Consider the following 19,527-nt stretch of genomic DNA (forward strand, 5'->3'; position numbering starts at 1 on the left):
TCGTGGCAAGGTTTAGCCTTCCTTTGATATTATTGGAGTTGATACGTCTGAGGACAATTTTTTATTTTTATTTTTATGATTGGGCGTTTAGTCATGTGGTAGCATGACTTAATTTTCACGGGGTTAGATTGAGAGACTGTGGCGTCTCAGTATTCGATGTGTTGGGTGATGACAGAGAGTTCTTTCTTGGGTTGTGTGCACCTTCGGGGTTATGTTCAGTGCTTGAGATTTAATGTGTAGTGTGTCCGTGTGGCCTTCATTCTTTTGAAGGTGTGTCATGTCATGAGCACGTGGGTGCAAATGACATAGGGATGGGGCCATTCTTGGCAGAGGCTGTTGTATGCATTGATGCGACCTAGCGTGTGCACAAAATAATGCACATCACTTTAAGTTTAGAAATAATGTCAAGTGGGCATCATATTTTATAATTTATAAAACCACTAAACACTTTTACTATGGAGTATGAAGCAAGTAGGGATCGTCCCAAGAGATCTAAACAATTATTGGTTTTCGGAATTGAATTCTACTTTAGTGTTTATGTGATTGCTAAAAAGGGTTTTGTTTGTGATGAAAACTAATTTTAAACTAAATGATTGCAATAAAGAAGTAGAGTTTAAGAGATTGGAAAGAGACTAAGGTTGTATGATTCACCACTAAGCACATTCCCTAACTCACTAACTTTCAACTAATTGGTGAAATAATACTATGTAATCTATTTGTAGCTAACAATTGCAATGAAAAGTGTAAACCATCAATTTCAAGCATGAATCAACTATCTAATGACAATTAAACTTAGTGTAGTGCAATTTACCAATTCAAAGCATGATTCATCAATCCAAGTTACAAATTTAACAAACATTAATCTAGAGGATATGTAATTGTAACAATTAGTATGGATTTCAAACAATTGTACGGATTGTCTACTTACCTAATAATTAAATTGCAATTAACTAATTTACCTTAAATTAAACTAACCAAACCTGAAATTAAACTATTTAAACTAGACATTAACCTAATTGTGTAGTACAACCCATCTAATATAAGCAATTTCCATCAAATTAGAACACAATTACATCAAATTAATACAATGCATAGTTATCACATGATTCAATTCACAAAGAAATCAAGTGTAAAGATCAATAATCATTCAAAAACATATAAAACAATATGAGATTGACAAAGATAATCAATTGAAAGAATTATTATATATATATATATCAAGGCTATAACAAAAATTACATAAATTAAATCCCTAAAATAGTAAAAGAGAGAAAAGTTAGGTTACATGCTTAGGGTTTATTCAACCCTAAGTTGAAGAATTAGCCGCTCATGGTTGATGGATGCAAGATTTTAACAAGCTCCATCCTTTGATTTATCTGGCTCCTCTTCTTCTTCTCTGAACTTTTCTCAAGAGCCATAGCTTTCCTCTTTTTCGTGTTTTCCAAAGAGAGATATCGATACATCGATAACAGAAAAAATAAAAACTTAATAATCAAAAATAAAAACTCCCCCCCAATTAATAGGTACTGGTTTCCTTAAGTATAAGCCTTATTGGAAACCAATAAATTACAAAATAAGCCCAAAACAAGAAAATCTTGTATCCAAGTAAACATAAATCTCGCAATGCTGCAAGGGGCTAGGGGATCGATCCCCCAGCCTTGGGGATCGATCCCCCAGGGGCATTTTTAGTTCTGTAAATAGTGAGGGATCGATCCCCCACTCTGGGGGGATCAATCCCCCAGAGTTGGAATTTTCTTTTACACCTTATTTAGCTCCATTTTGGCTCTGGCCTAATTGATTTGCTTCTTCATCTTTGGGAACATCATCAAAGGCCCGAAAAAGGTAGAATTGACCGTTTTTGAAGGATAAGACACTATACGACCAATGGGCTGCGACCTCTTTTTGCCATTTTCTGAACTTTTTCCGAATGTCTTTGCTTGTCTCCAAAAAGGCTTTAATGAACTGAAATTAGTTCGTTTGAACCTTATTGACCTGAAGTTGACAAAAACATAAATTAGAACTAAAACATGAAAATAAGATAGATGCAAGAACTAAAATACCCTAACTTAGGTGCTGAAATGTGTAACATTTAAGCACTTATCACACCCTCAAATTTAGATATTGCTAGTCCCTAGCAATGAACTACAATATGAAATGAAACAAACATATATAACTATGAACTAAGAAAGAAAATAAAGATAACACCACTTTCGTAGGGATCACGGTTGCATTTAGCATATGTAACAAACCTTTTAAACCCCTAGGTTACCCCTAGTTGACGAGTGAAGTCACGTGAGGGTTTTCAGAAATGGTACGCACAAACATTAACAGCTCTTTCTTACTTGAGAAGTAACGATACATATCAAACAAGTGTTGAAAGTAGACTATTTCAAGTATGCAAATTTCTACCATTTCTAAGCTATTCTCAACATTTCAACATCATGTAAGCAAAAATGGTCCTCCACACATCAAGCAATTAATCATGCAAATTGAATCAATTTTATCATTCTTTTTAAGTGAATTGACATCAAAATGTGTTGCTATTCTACCAAATCAAAGTAATGGCATAGCCTTACCCTCAAACTAGCATATAGATATAGTACCAAACATTAAGACATTGAATGAACCTTGTTATTCAATCAAACATTTCTTTTTTAATTGATTTCATTTTTTTATTATTATTTTTTTTTCTTTTCACCTTTGGTGAATGTTTTTCTTGTTTTTTTATTTATTTATTTTTATTTTTATTTTTTTGTTCCTATTTCTATTTCTATTTCTATTTCTCACCTTTAGCGAGCGATTTTGCTCACCTTTGGTGAGTGCTTTTATTTATTTTCTTTGCAAGATCATTTTATCAAGAATGAAAACTTTCAAAGCATACTAGCTTAATTGGGATAAACCAAAACAATAATCAACTAAGCATGTACCCCACAAATTGAATGCTAGTGTGCACAAGTGCAAGTGTAGAATTCTGAAATCAACTCTCAAAGTATTTTCAACCAACAAGATGATGTGTACCACAAAAACAAACATGATGTCAAAAATTAAAATTTACCCCTAAATGGCATCCTAGAGCATACAAGAAGTATTAGATTCTAACAACTTCATTTTCAAAGGCACTATGCTTCAAAAGTTCAAAATCATTGCCAAACACATCTCAAATCTCATCATGCATTTAAAGCTCAACTTAAAATAGAATGAATCAAGATGACCTTACCCCCAAACTTAACCTGTACATTGTCCTCAATGTGTAAGAAGAACAATGAAAAATGATGGAAAGAGTATACTGTGATGGCAAAGCCAATGAAGTCCGGCAATGATCCAGTAGGAAAAATGTCTCCCTCAAACTTAGATTCAAAAACCTAACTATATAACCATACTAGAAAACTCACATCAAATATCACATGGGATAAGCAATGCATACAGTTCAAAATAATATATAACACGATGCAAAGAAATATGAGATGAAACCCTTGATAAAAGATGAAAACATTCATAACCAAGCATAAGGGCATACCGATAACATATATGTTTGAATTTATTTTTAATTTAAAATAAATAAAGAAAATAGAAAAAATGTAGACACCCATAGGTGTAGAAAGCATCCATAAAACACATGAATATGAGCAACAAAAGCCAAAAACAATCATCCGTGTATAAATTTATAGCAAAAGTATCAGTACAAGACATATATGGATGAATATAAACAAAATATGTCACTAAAACCCAGAAATACAAGTTCACAAAATAGCCAGCTCTAAATTACAAAAATCTGGCTATAGCCACATGAAATCCCATCCACCCTAAATAGAAAAATCTGAATAGCATAAAATAGACAAAAGAAATCATGCATCAAGCGGTAATGCGGAAGAGCATGGGACACTCGATGAAACAATCTCAAGAAGATCCCGTAGCATATGATGGGTAGTGGTGTGCAGCTGTATAAGCTCAACATGCTCGACTCGACGCTGATCCTGAGAGGCAGCCAACTCGGTCCTCAACTACACCACCATGGCATTGAACTCTGTCTGAGTCATCCCCGCAGACTCCACTACATTTAGTGACACAGCCTATGCTATCTCATAACTAGCACCATCAGTAATCTGCTCCTCAGACCTCCCAACAACGTCTGCAGCCATGGCATCCACATCCTTTCTATCACCTGCTGCCATGCCATCACTTTCCTTCTTGGCACTAGGCATATGAGAAAGGCTTAAGTTCCACTGTGCTAGCCCAAAAGTCACCCGTGGAGCCTCAGAGATCTCATCATTATCAACCACGAAGCGCCGAAGGATAAGGAGCTGGGTAATAAGATACGAAAATGGGAGTTTCCATTTTTTCGCATTCGGATCCCCACTCACCACTAAATGCTTCCAATATTTATGCATCTGATTAAAGATGAGAGCTGGAACAGAAAACCATGCTCCAGTGCAGGTAGCATACAACGCTATTAAGAACTCTTGCCCTTGTTGTACCTTATGACCTATTGGATAAATTTTTCGTTTCAGAACCTGATCGAAAAACCACATAGCCTTAGGTAGTGAGGACTTGCTGGCACAATTCTTCTTCTTCTTGTCACCATACTTCCTGGCACACATATCCTTAACAATAGAATGCGCGGTAGGTTTTTCTAGGAACTTGCCAAACTGTAGCTCCCCATTCTTTGCTAGCAAGTTAGTGGGGCACAAATGTGGACACCCCAATGCCTGGGCTATGTCCAAGACACCAAAGTGAATTCGGACACCATCAATGGTTGTAGCTAATATTTCAAGCGCATCACTAAACCATTCCATATTATGATAAAACAGGTGCACAATATGGGAATATGCAACCTCTACAGCTGGTCTAAAAAGGCAGGACAAACGCCTCATTTCAAATTCTAACACTGCCTATTCAGTCGTTGCATTGTGGTGAAACGTACATTCAATGTCGAAGGTAGTCTCAAAATCCAAACGTTTAGTACGCCACGCAGCTTTGGGAGTCTCTTTAGAGGGTTTGAAACGTTTGGAAAAAGAAACACGAGTCATTTTTTAGAGAGTGAAATAAATGGGAATTAGTTCAGCCCTTTGTAGTAAACACCCATTTTGTAATGAACTGCAAATTCAACCAAGTGCAACAACTCTACTGCACTGACAAACCAAAATCTGCAAATCAACCAACAAAATTCAACAACCAAACTTCCCAAACCACCAATTCAACTCTAAACAATTAACTAAATCAAGCACCCGATGCACAATCCAAATCCAACAACAACCACAACCCAACATCCAATTCGGCCACTGAATTTTTTTTTTTTTAAAAAAAAAAAAAAAAAAAATTAGCAATTCAACTTTTGGTAATCATCAATTCAAGTCCAAAACAAATCCCCATAAGTGCAACCAAAATGCACAATCCAAATCCAACAACAACCACATTCGTTATTTAAGCAACACACAAATAAAGAAGAAAACTGATCCCAAAACAGTGAATAATGGAAGGAGTTCAATGGTGATGCTGCTACTATTCTAGGAGTTTTAACGGATTCACAACCAAACTAACCGATGAGAAGCGAAGAATGCTCGCCGACATGGACAGAGTAGTTTCTGTTTTCCCTAGTAGAGCCTTCCAACTTTATACAACAAGATCTTGGGACTTCCACTGATGCCATGAAACGAAATACCATGGTTGAAAGTGATGTAATTGTTGGGGTTTTTGACAGTGGAATCTGGAACCCAGTTGACAACTCACAAACTCACCGAAACAATTAATTACAATCAACAAACTCGTGACGACCCACAAAATCGCGGAAGAAGGGAACCCAATCAAAATTGGACTCATCCAAGTCACGGTCAAGCACGGCCAGAAGAACCAGAAAAATCACTGGAGAGACCCAGCTAAAATCGCCGGAAAGACCCAGCCGAAATCGTCGGAGAATAGCGACCCAGCCGAAATTTACCGAATTCGGCAACCCTACTTCCCCAATCGCACCCAAACGAAACCCAAAGAGGCGAAGCAAAAGGCAAACCTCAAACCGTTGGCAGAGAAGAACCGGAAATCATGGCGCCGGAATTTAACGCCTGCGACACCGCGGATGAGGAGAAGAGAATAGCGGGAGATTATGGGTTCGTGTTACACCGTGAATGCCAGGAAGAAATTGGGAGTGAATGCCAGGAAGAGATTCGTGGGGAGGAGAAGAGTGATGAAGAACGGATGAAGAGATTGTGAGTGGAAATTTGCTTGAGGAATTCGAAGGGAGAAGAGAGGAAATTTGATTGAAGGTAGGGCAGCGAATGGAGGGCAAGGCTAAGGGGCGCTCGATCTCTTTTAGCGAGGGATCGACAATTTTAGACAGAAAAAAAAAAAAAAAAAAAATTGCCGCTTTACTTTGTAATGAAAAAGTGAAGGCACAAGTAAAAAAAAGATCGATCCACATTATCAGGGGATCAATCCGCTAAGGGTATTTTTTTTGTTGCTCTAAATGGGATTGATCTCCCATTGTGGGGAATTTTTTTTTTTTTTAACACAAAACTAGAAAGAAATATATATATACTAAAATAAAAAATATATAAAAACAATAATAAATAAATAATAATAAATTGAAATAACATCAAATACCAACCTACACTACCCATTACAATTTTTTTATTTTGTTATATATATATATATATATATATATATATATTTAATAAAGCAAAACTAAAAAGAAATATATATACACTAAAATAAAATATATAATAATAATAATAATAATAATTGAAATGAAATCAAACACCAACCTATACTACCCATTACAAAAAAAAAAAAAAAAAAAAAAAAAAAAAAAAAAAAAAAGTTATTTATTTATATATATATTTTTCTTTTTGAATTTAAAAATGCATAAATGTACAAAAGGAAAAAGAAAAAAAAATAAAGTAAAATAAAATAAAATAATAAAAATAATAATAAAATGTAAATTAACATGCAACGAAAGAGAAACTCGATACAATTAGTATTTAACATCGCTAGAAATACGTGAGATGCTCTCAATCTTCAAAGTAAATGGTATCTACCAAGTGAGTAGATTTCACATTTGTTTGAAGAGCTTGTCCATCAATATATGGTTTAAGCCTTTGATCATTAACTTTGAAGGTCCCTTCATCCTTTAGATTTTGAAGTTCAACCGCCCCATGAGGTGAGACGGAGATGATTCCCATTTGGTTCAAAGCTTTCCAGGGAAGAATTTGAGCCTATAGTTGAATAACCAAGCCTTTTGACCGGCCTGAAAGGACTTCTTCACAATATGTTTATAATGAAATGCTTTTATCCATGCCTTGTAGATTTTTTAGCTATCATAGGCATCATTTCTCAATTCCTCTAGCTCATTGAGTTGGAGCAAACGGTCCTTTCTAGCCTTATCAAGATTAAAGTTGAGCCTTTTTATTACCCAAAATGCTTTGTGTTCTAGCTCAACTAGAAGATGACAAGGTTTCCCATAAACAAGTCTATATGGAGACATGCCTATTGGAGTTTTGTAAGCTGTCCAGTAAGCCTACAAAGCATCATTCAATTTCCTTGACCAATATTTTCGGGTCGAATTGACAGTTTTCTTAAGAATATGCTTGATTTCCCTATTTGACACCTCGACATGCCCACTTGTTTGGGGATGGTAGGGAGTAGCCATTTTATGTGTGACAGAGTATTTCAAAAAGAGTTTCCTTAAGAATTGATTGTAGAAATATTTTCCTCCATCACTTACCATGGCCCTTGGCATACCAAAACGAGCAAAAATATTTGATTTGACGAATGCAATTACCACAGAGTGGTCATTTATTTTGGTAGCACAAGCCTCAACCTACTTTGACACATAATCAACGGCAACGAGAATGTGTTAAAAGCCATAAGACATTGGGAATGGTCCCATAAAATCTATGCCCCATACATCGAAGATTTCAACCACGAAGATTGAAGTTAAAGGCATCATGTCTCTCTTTGACATTGATCCCAACTTTTGGCACCGAACACACACCTTGCAAAAGTTATAGGCATCTCGGCGGATAGTGGGCTAGAAGAACCCACTTTGAAGAACCTTCAAAACGGTTTTTTTTCCACTAAAATGCCCACCACAAGCAAGTGTGTGACAAAACACAAGGACTCACGAAACTTCACTTTCCAGCACACATCTCCTTATGATTTGATATGGGCAATAATGAAATAGAATGGGATCTTCCCAATAGTATTTCCGGATGTTAGCAAAGAATCGGTCATTTTCTTATTTTGACCAATTAATGGGAAGTTTGCCGGTTGCAAGATAGTTAACAATGTCTGTGAACTAAGGCAATGTCCCTTTGAGATTTGAAAGAGTTGTTCATCCGAAAATGATTCATGAATTTCAAGATTTGGAGAAGATTTAACCATTAATCTAGATAGATAATCGGCAACGACATTGTTAGAGTCTTTTTTGTCCTTGATTTCAAAGTAAAATTCTTGAAGAAGTAGGATCCATTTTATCAAGCAAGGTTTGGTTTCCTTTTTCATTAAAAGATGCCTACGAGCGGTATGATCGGAAAACACAATTACCTTGGATCCTAAGAGATATGATCGAAATTTATCAAGGGCATATACTACGGCAAGTAATTCTTTCTCAGTGGTAGAATAGTTCAATTGGGCACCCGAGAAAGTCTTACTCACATAGTATATAGCACATGGTAGTTTACCTACCCTTTGCACCAAAACAACATCCACTGCGAAGTCGGAAGCATCACACATAATCTCAAATGGTAGGGACCAATTTGGAGGTTACATGATGGGAGCAAAAGACAAATGGAGTCTCCTTAGCAAAAAGGTTGCACAATGGTCTAGCAATTTTGCTAAAGTCTTTGATGAACTGGCGATAAAAACCGGTATGTCCTAAAAATAAGCGAATTTCTCTCACCGTAGTAGGTGAGACAAATCAGCTTAACTTTTGCTCTATCTACTTTTATTCCTCTTTTAGAGATAACATGTCTAAGTCCGATTCCTTCTTGAACCATGAAATGGCTCTTTTTCCAACTTAACACAAGATTAGTCTCACGACGTCTTTGAAGCACTTTTTTGAGATTTTGGAGACACGAATCAAATGAGGACCCAAAAACTGAGAGAATCATCCATGATGTGTATGACCCGGTCTTTTTCCTCCTTTTCCTTTTTCGGTGATTTTCTTTTTTCGTCTTTTTTCCTTATTTCGTCTTTTCCTTATTTCGTCTTTTTCCCGTTTATTGTTTTTCTTTGCATAACTTCACTTTTTGTGCTCATATTTGATTCTGGATTTGCATGCATTCATGATATTTGATTTCCATGATAGTGGTATTTTTACCTTTGTAGAAAATACATTCTAGTTGCTTACTTTTTTATAAAGGGCATGGATGCATACCTTCTTGTAATTATTCTTTATTTTTGGGACCATAAAGTAATTATTTTTTGTCTTGGGGATCATTTTACAATTTATTTTGGAAGATATTTTGAAAAAGGACCTTTTTACAATTTTTGAAAAATGTAACAAGTGTCACATTCTCATGGAGCCACTTATTGGCATTGGGGTGGAGTGACTTGGGAGCATGATCTATTGACATTTGGAAGGTGGAGATTCACCCACATGTTAGCCTAGGATAGGTGCACTTGTTGGCTTAGATGGTTGATAAGTGTAGGCTTAAGATTAAGCCTAGGAAGGAGCCATTGATTTTTGACAAGTGTAGGATCATAATTTAGTCTTGCATTATGTGTGTGTGAGAGGTAGTGTAAGAACACATAGTGAGTGGATAATCTAGTAGTCCTCCACTCACCATTTTCACTTTATCCCTTTCATTTGCACTTGTTCTCTAAGAACCCTAACCTAGCCACCATTGAAGGAAAAGCTTGGCTTAGAGCTTTGACCTCACTTTTGGCCTCCTTCAATTCACCCTAGACTTAAAACCTTGGAACACAGAAGTTTCCCCTTACTCTCCTCTTCATTAACCCTAAACTTGTTTTCCATTTTGAGCTTGGTAGCTTGGATTATAGAGATTCAATTCACTATTGAAGTAGGGGTGGTAGTATGTTTATATTTTAAGTGTTTTAAAATTCTGTGGGGTTTAATATATATTGTATACATGCTTTTAGAATTGTAGTATTGCATACTATAGGAAATCCTTATGATTGACTTAGGATTCATTGATTAAGCATGTATATTCTGTATGTATCTTGAGTAGTGTTACCCAAGAATTGACACTAGAGGGGGGGTGAATAGAGTCAATGGCCAATTTTCGCAAATTATAGAAGTACAATTTCTAATCAATAGTATAACCAATTATGTAATAAACAAGATATGAAAGTAATCAATTTAGCATAACTGTAAAAGAGATAAGGGAAGAGAAATTGCAAACAATAACACGGCGATTTTTGCGAGGTTCGGAAACTCCTACTCCTCGGCTCAAGATCCCTCTTGAGACTTCCCAAATTCCTTAGAGCTTCTCCTTAATGGTGGAGAGCAAACCTTCAATTGAAGCAAGACCTTGCTTCTCTTTCTTGCTAGCAGAACACCCTTCTCCTAGGCTTCCTTTTGGGTCACACCAACCCTTTACAGTATCCTTGCTAAGAGACCACCTCTCTTAGTTTTACATAGGCCACACCAGCCCTTACAATTTCTTTGCTAAGAGAAACTCTTCCTCCTAGGCTTACAGCAGATTTATAGATAGAATTTGTAGTACAAGAAATCCTCTCAAGAACTGATACAAATCAAACCTCACAATAGAGTATATATGAAATCAAGTGAAGCTCAAACTCTAAGTATGAAATATATGAGAGATGATGAGGAAAATACAGAACAAAAGCTCTGATGAAATACTAGAACAAAAGTTCAGCAAAGGCTCACTAAATGCTCTCTGAAGTTCACTCTGATTCAACTATGGAAGCTTGTATATGAGACAAAGATCGATGTCTGAATAGAGGCTCTATGAGTGAGTATAACCAGAACAAAGGCTCTGTATAATGGTAGAGCCAAAAGCTTTCTTTGATGCACTTGAATGAATGTTCTTGAATGCTCTCTCAAGTAGTATATGAGTGAATGAGAGAGATGAGGAGAAGATATGAGAACAAAAGCTCTCTTTGCAATGTGATATGATGTCTCTTAAAATCATGTATTCTTTTCAGACAAGCCCTCTGTATATATAAAGAAATTCATAGCTCAATATAGCTGTTAGAAGTGGTTAGAGGAAATAAATGTAGAAAAATTGCCGTTGTAATTCAAAACCCTCAAAGGAGCTGGCTCTTTGCAAAAGTGGAGGCTGCTCAATTTCAAATGGAGGCAGCTCCATTAAAAAAATGGAGCAGGCTCTTTTTCTGAAATGGAGATGGCTCAATAGAAAAATGGAGCCTTCTCTAGTTTTGTAGAGCCTTCTCTACTTTCCTGAGCCGTCTCTAATTTTGTAGAGCCTTCTCTAGTCTTTGAGAGAGCTGTCTCTATTTCTTATAGAGGCTGCTCTTGCTTTATGAAGGCTGCTGCTAAATTGGACAGAAAAAAAGTGCATGACTTCAAATGGACATAACTCAGTCCATGAAACTCCAAATGAGGTGAAATTTTGAGTCTAAATTTATTGTCTTGAAGTCAGCTATCTAAAACCACCGGCCTTGCTCAAAAATTCTAACCATAGAAAAAGTAATGGCTATTTAAGTGCAACCTGGTCAGAATTTTCGCAGAGCAGAATCAGGTATTTTGTGAAGCTCATATCTCAGTCATTTTTAATCCAATTTAGGTGCAATTTGAGTCTAAACTCAAGGGCTCGAAGTCAGCTTTCTAATGCCACTGGCCTTGTGTAAAAATTCCAACTACACAAATAGTTATAGCAGTTTTAGTGCAAGCTGGTCTGAAATTTTCTAGGCTGAAAATAGCTTCTTTTGAGATATCCATCTTTCTAGCATCTAGGACTTTGATGAATGATTCACTTAAGTTCAAGGCCTATTTCTAAGAGTCTAGGGACATATGAAGATGATAAATTTCAAGTGCATTGTGTCCTAGAGTCATTTACCAAATTTTGGCAACAAAGGCTTTAAAGATGAAAAATTAATTCAATGCCTTTTCCTTTTCTTTTTAGAGACCAAAAAAAATATAATGATTAATGTGCATGGTCCTAGAATTTCTATCTTAAAAAAAAATGAGTTCTTTCAAAGCTTATCAAACTTGAAATAACTCTTTCTTAGCAAAGATTTCATATGACAATATATATAAATGAAGTTCCTAGTCTATTACTAATGGTCATAGGAGCATATGAATGATGTATGATATGCATGGTCCAATAGAGATGAGCTTCAAATGAATTCATAAAGACTTTGACATTGAATCTTAAGCTCTCACCATCCTATCTACCCTTTTCTTCATTCTTTGACCATGATCATTTAGGCTTGATGAAGACTTTCTTTCTTTCTTTGAAATGCTTTGTGTGATCTTTGAAGTTCGAGTTCTTCTTTAATTTCTTGCACTTTAATGCTTCCTTGAATCCATTGCTTGAGTGTTTGGAATGCTTGAAATGCTCATCATTGAGGATTGAATGATTGATCAACTATACTTCACTCAATGAAAATATTAGTACATAAACATCTTTAATGGTTTGTAATCATCAAAACATAATATTGACCTTTAGATAAAATCCTTAGGCCAACAATTTCCCCCTTTTTGATGATGACAAAACGTTGATGTGTTTATTGTCAAAGTGGAGTTGCATTTGAAAGAATGCTCCCCCTATCAATATGCATATTTTGAATATCATAGCATGCTTGATTTTACAACAAATATTTTAGACATTAAAGTGTATAAGACTCCCCCTTTCAATATGCATCTAAAATAAGTGAAAAGCAATATACGCATAAGCATAACAAGCATAATGAATCACATATCTTTCTCCCCCTTTGTCATCTCAAAAAGGTGGGAGGAAAATCTAGTTTCTTGCTATATTTTGAAGTAGTAGAGCATAAGAAACTTGAAAGATTTAAACAAAAAAGAAGAAATTTGAAGCAAATTTTCATTTTACATCTATAGAAGCCAAGGATATTTCTAGAGTTTAGACTAAAATTACAGAAAGAATTCTCCAAAAAAAATCCAATTATCATACAATTAAAATTTTAAGACTCAAATTAGTTTTGACTGAAGATTAACAGAGGTACTTAAAAGGATTTTGAAACAATGAACCCATCTAGTTTAAATTTCACATTCAGTCAATTTGAGTGCTAGGACAAATTTATACTTGAAAACCCCAACACAAAATTTTATGTAACAAGATTTAAAGATTGAAATGGATAAATTCAGCCTAAAAGTGGAAATCTAGTAGAATCTTAAAATATTCTGTCCAATTGAACCATAGACAACACATGTTGAAAATTTATTCAAAGATAACTTCAAAACAAATGGGGTTTGATAACAAAATTTGTGCAATATATCTCTAAGATTTGATCTATATATAATGGATCAATAGATTAATTAAAGGACAAATGATAGTTTGTGCATAAATTTTGAATTTGCAGACCATAGACTAAGCAATTCTTGCTAGAATAAGTCTTTTACATGTGAAAGAAAAAGGCTACATTGCAATCAAGGGTCTCATGGAATGATAAATTAAAGGTGATGAGTTTAGAAAATAATTACTAGAAATTAATTACTAAAAATCATTTAAAAAGCAAGAGTTACATGAACTTTAAAGAGAATTGTGATAAAGAGAGCTTACTTGTGAAGATGCCCAATCAAGAGTTCTAGCCGAGATACTTACCCACTGTTGCTTTTGGAAAACTTTCTGGAGTGATTCAAGTTCAAGACCTCAAGACAGAAAGTGCTGAGACTCATATTAACATCAAAGATGGAGCCTGTTCTTGTGTTCTTCTTGAGATGCCGAGAGACTGATTCTTATAACCATCATAGGAGCCGGCTCTTATGTTGTATAGAGCTGGCTCTATAAATTCCTTGAAGCCTGCTCTTGTTTTATAAGGAGCCGGCTCTCTCTCATCATTTTTAAGATCATGTGAAACTTTGAGTGGATTGAATGAAAGAAACTTACTGGGTAGGATACCTAATTCGCATGAAGACAATCTAGAGTTCTTGCTACTGGAAATGTCAACTACAATGCTCCAAATGAAGTGCCAAGATCAATTAAATATGTCTAACCAACTTACAGTGCACTTAAGAACCTGAGACTTAGAGAAGCATTATGGGAGCCGGCTCAAAGGTTGTTGGAGCCGGCTCTGTATTTGTCCTTGGAGCCGACTCTTAGTAAATTTAGAGCCGGCTCTTACTACATCAAAGAGATCCCGAAAGTGAAGCTTGCTGATTCTTCGTTTCGAGATCAATGGAAACTTCACCGGATTGAAATTCTGCTTGTTTGGGCTCGCGGGACTGAGATGCCACTGTGTATCTCGCTGAAAAAGATTAGACTCTACAGCTTGCTGGATTTGACTAAAGCTTGCTAGAACTGCTGTAGATCATGACCGGACTAATATACACAGTAATGGAGTTCGTCGGACTGGAACAAATTGGAACTGATGTTCGCCTCAGCTAGAGCATGCTGTTGCTACTATAGGCTTCTTCTACTTGATCGTGCTAGCTCGGAGCTTTGCCAGACATTAATGAAGTGAATGAAGCTTGGTTGGAAACAGTGGAGGTTGCTGGGTATGGTTTGGTTGGTTCTGCTCACCGGTAATAATGGAAATAGTTGTGTCTCATCGGCAAACTAAAATTGCAGCTGGGAACTTGTGATTTGGCCACTGAACTCGTAGTTCTATTACCAGTGGAAGAAATGTATGAAGTTTCTGGATCAATGACCAGAAAAAGTATGCTGGTTGTGAACTCAGTCTTATAGCTTGAAGATTCGCCGGTCTGAACTTGAGCACATCAGAAATGGGTCTGTTTCTCCGTTCTGTTTGGAAGCTGAAGCTGCTCTGTCTGTCTTCACTGGAAAAGCACCAGTAAGTCTTCAATGACTACTTCTGCTCACTGATCTTCAGAGGCGAGTTCTCAATTTCCCACTTTCAATTGAGCTCTCGCCGGTATCAACAGAGATAGTTGTATCTCGTCGGCGGACTGAAATTCTCAGTTCTGAAATAGAGGGAAGCTTGCCGGAGGTTATGGGTGATATAAGGTGTGGTCAAAGCTACCGTAGCTTTCAGTTAAGTCTTTGAACCTCGACAGTGGCCGATATCAATGGTGATGATTAGAATGGAGAAGTGCCCTAGCCGAAAGAGCTCTGTGGAATGAAGTGTTTATGCCCAATAGTGATAATGCTGAGGCTTATAACAACCTACAGTTCAATTGCTTGAAATCCCGATACAGTGCAATGGTGTGGATTAATAGAGTGCCCTTATCAATGGAAACGCCCAAACAAAATGGAGGAATTCGCCCAAAGCAAGATGAAGTCTCCTAACTCTCTGGAACGATTCTGTTAGGACCTCAAATGAGGAAGTGCCAAGAGGAAGTAGAATAAAAGGACATGAGTGGAGCCGGCTCAGATAATTTGTGGAGACGGCTCTTAAATTTTTTTTGTGGAGACGGCTCGAAAATTTTTGGAGACGGCTCTTCCTTTTTGTTGAACAGGCTCAATTGTCTACAGAGAAGATCCCGAGAGTTGGAAGAAAATAGCACTGAAGGAACCGGCTCTAACTTTTTTTAGAGACGGCTCTTCCTATTCCAATTTTGTATGCAGGTTGGGGAGCCGGCTCTTGTTTTTATAGAGCAGGCTCTTTCTTAAAAAATTTGAGATCCCGAGAGCAAGCAATTTGATATCATCTGTGGAGACTGCTCTGCCTTGTGTAGAGACGGCTCTTTTTCTTCAAAAAGACGGCTCTACTCTGAATAGAGTTGGCTCTACTGCAGTTTGTTGGTTCATCTTCTCACAAAAGCTCAGAGGTTAAGCAATTCATTTAATAATATAATTTCAGCCTCAAAATCTGTTATAGACCAGTTTCTGTAGAAACTCTGCACTCAGGGACAAAGCTATAAAATCACTACACCAGATTTTCAGTTTATTAAGCATCCATCATCACTTCAATGTATTTTACATTTACTCACTGATTTCTGAGAATGTATTCAGCTTTCATTCTTGATTAAGAACTCAGGAAATCATGTGTTCATATGGCCTCTCGAGACACCCTCATTTAGCTTTCTTTTCAAGGGTTTTCTTTTTACTTTGAGGCTTACCCTTTCAATTTACTATAACAGCCTTTGTATAGACCACACATTTCCAACCCTTGGGAAAGCAATATACATTCTCATTCTTCATTTTAATGAGATGGCTCTTCCAATGAGATTTGTTCCTCAAGTTGAACAACCTCATTTACTATATGTATGGAAGTGACACAAATAAGTAGATAAAACATTTAAGATCACAAAAGCATATAGATGACTTTTTATACATTGCTACCTTAATACATTTGATAAGGTTCACATGAAATAGAATTGATGGTCTACATTAGATAATGTATACTTTCATTTGATGGCATATCTTCCAATAAATCCATCACAAAGATTGGGCATAGTTAATCTAAAGATCATTTGAAAGATAGAAAAATATTTCTTGTTAGCATGTTCATAACTCATATAAAAAAAAAAAAAAACTTTTATGCAAAATATCAAAACATAGACATTTTTACATCTATTAGGAACAAGTAGCATATCAAGAGCGTCATGCTTAGAATTTCATGATTGAATACTTTATATAAGAGCAAATTAATGAGAAAGGAATTATTTATCCATGGTACTAACTTCATTAGCTTGGAAGTTGTTTCTCAAATAGATGTATCATTTATAATCCTTGATTGATGCCATCAAGTAACCCTATAAGAAAGGGTTGCATATTCTTCTTTTGGTACCCAAATTTTCTTGGGTCCATATAAGTTAGGCAATGGAACATAAGTTCCTTTTGGAACCCAAACCTTCTTTGACCTCAACTTCTTTCTAAATGGACAATCATGAATTGTGTGTCCTAGCCTCTTACAATAATTGTATTTAAAGGAATGGGTACCACTTTTGACAAAGTGATCATACAAAGGCTTTCTTCTTCTCAACAAGCATGCATCTTTAGTATGAGGATCATGTCTTATCTCATTTTTGAAATAGACAACTCTTTGATTTCCAAGTATAGAACTTAAGTTCTCTTTTCCTTTGGTTGTCTTTGCTAAAGTGCCATTTTGATCATCAATGATTTCCTTTGAAAAATTATACTTGGAAACGCAATCAATTGATGGTGGCTCTATAGATAGTACATTATCCTTTTCCTTTATCAAGGATTCGTTTTCAAGTTGGATCTTTTGTAATTCTTGCACAAGATAATGGTTTTTCATTTTTAAAGAATCATTTTCCATTTGGACTTTTTCATGTCTTTGAGAGAGATCGTGATTTTCCTTTTTAAGAGAAGAACATTTCACAGTCATTTTATCTAGCACACCATGTAACTCTTTAAACGCATCAAGTAATTCATTATGTGCATCAACTAGTTCATTATAAGAGGCTTCTATATCAAAAAATTCATGATTAGGATTTACCTTATCTTCATCGGCCATGAGACAAAGTTTGTCCAACTCTTTAACGTCACTTGCTTCTTTGCTAGAAGCTTGGAGAGCAATACTCTTCTTTTGAGTTGCTTTATTTACTTCACTATAGGAAGAAGAGTAAGTTCTACTAAGAAAATTCAAATGATTAGTAATGTTAGTAGAACTAGAATACATCTCACTAACTAATTTATTTTCATTTATGATGGAAACAACATCTTTTTCAATAAACATAGGCATATATGATTCCTCACCATTAATTGATCCTCCATAGGCTAATTCAAGTGAGTTCCAAATTTCTTTAGCCGTTTTACAAAAGATAATCTTATTGAACTCATTTTTGCTTAATGCACAATAAAGATGGCATATGGCTAAAGTATTACACTGTATTAATCTATGATCATTTTCATTCCATTCCCCTTTTGACTTAGGAAATTTATTTCCTTCAAGAACTTTAGTTGGGATATGACCACCATTTTCTATAACTTTCCACACATCAATATCAATACTTTTTAAAAATGCCCTCATTCTAATTTTCCAATAGATATAATCATTTCCATCAAGACAAGGAGGTTTATCAATGGGATAACCGTCTAAGAGTGTCATACTACCATTGTTGGCCATGATCGTGCTCTAAGACGGTTAAGTCCTTTAATAGAGTTTAGGCTCTGATACCAATTGTTACCCAAGAATTGACTATAGAGGGGGGTGAATAAAGTCAATGGCCAATTTTCGCAAATTATAGAAGTACAATTTCTAATCAATAGTATAACCAATTATGTAATAAACAAGATATAAAAGTAATCAATTTAGCATAACTGTAAAAGAGATAAGGGAAGAGAAATTGCAAACCACGATTTTTACGAGGTTCGAAAACTCCTACTCCTCGGCTCAAGATCCCTCTTGAGACTTCCCAAATTCCTTAGAGCTTCTCCTTAATGGTGGAGAGCAAACCTTCAATTGAAGCAAGACCTTGCTTCTCTTTCTTGCTAGGAGAACACCCTTCTCCTAGGCTTCCTTTTAGGTCACACCAACCCTTTACAGTATCCTTGCTAAGAGACCACCTCTCTTAGTTTTACATAGGCCACACCAGCCCTTACAATTTCTTTGCTAAGAGAAACTCTTCCTCCTAGGCTTACAGCAGATTTATAGATAGAATTTGTAGTACAAGAAATCCTCTCAAGAACTGATACAAATCAAACCTCACAATAGAGTATATATGAAATCAAGTGAAGCTCAAACTCTAAGTATGAAATGTATGAGAGATGATGAGGAAAATACAGAACAAAATCTCTGATGAAATACTAGAACAAAAGTTCAGCAAAGGCTCACTAAATGCTCTCTGAAGTTCACTCTGATTCAACTATGGAAGCTTGTATATGAGACAAAGATCGATGTCTGAATAGAGGCTCTATGAGTGAGTATAACCAGAACAAAAGCTTTCTTTGATGCACTTGAATGAATGTTCTTGAATGCTCTCTCAAGTAGTATATGAGTGAATGAGAGAGATGAGGAGAAGATATGAGAACAAAAGCTCTCTTTGCAATGTGATATGATGTCTTTTAAAATCATGTATTCTTTTCAGACAAGCCCTCTGTATATATAAAGAAATTCATAGCTCAATACAGCTATTAGAAGTGGTTAGAGGAAATAAATGCAGAAGAATTGCAGTTGTAATTCAAAACCCTCAAAGGAGCCGGCTCTTTGCAAAAGTGGAGGCGGCTCAATTTCAAATGGAGGCGGCTCCATTAAAAAAGTGGAGCAGGCTCTTTTTCTGAAATGGAGACGGCTCAATAGAAAAATGGAGCCTTCTCTAGTTTTGTAGAGCCTTCTCTACTTTCCTGAGCCTTCTTTAATTTTAGTAGAGCCCTCTCTAGTTTTTCATTGAGCCTTCTCTACTTTCCTGAGCCGTCTCTAATTTTGTAGAGCCTTCTCTAGTCTTTGAGAGAGCTGCCTCTATTTCTTATAGAGGCTGCTCTTGCTTCATGAAGGCTGCTGCTAAATTGGACAGAAAAAAAAGTGCATGACTTCAAA

General features: G+C 35.9%; 1 long non-coding RNA gene across 1 annotated transcript; it reads right to left on the reverse strand.

The window, feature by feature from the left end:
• Nucleotides 1-1,489: 1,489 nt before the first annotated feature.
• LOC132295362 (uncharacterized) lies at nt 1,490-6,492 on the reverse strand. Its single transcript, XR_009478443.1, has 2 exons — nt 5,539-6,492; nt 1,490-1,992 (listed from the first exon to the last, which is right to left on the reverse strand). It is a non-coding gene; the product is annotated as an uncharacterized LOC132295362 (long non-coding RNA).
• Between the last annotated feature and the right edge of the window lie 13,035 nt (nt 6,493-19,527).

Source organism: Cornus florida, unplaced genomic scaffold (genome assembly GCF_030987335.1).
Source record: "Cornus florida cultivar Cherokee Brave unplaced genomic scaffold, ASM3098733v1 CherokeeBrave_3.0.0_Hap2_Chr02, whole genome shotgun sequence".
In the NCBI taxonomy this organism is placed as follows: domain Eukaryota; kingdom Viridiplantae; phylum Streptophyta; class Magnoliopsida; order Cornales; family Cornaceae; genus Cornus; species Cornus florida.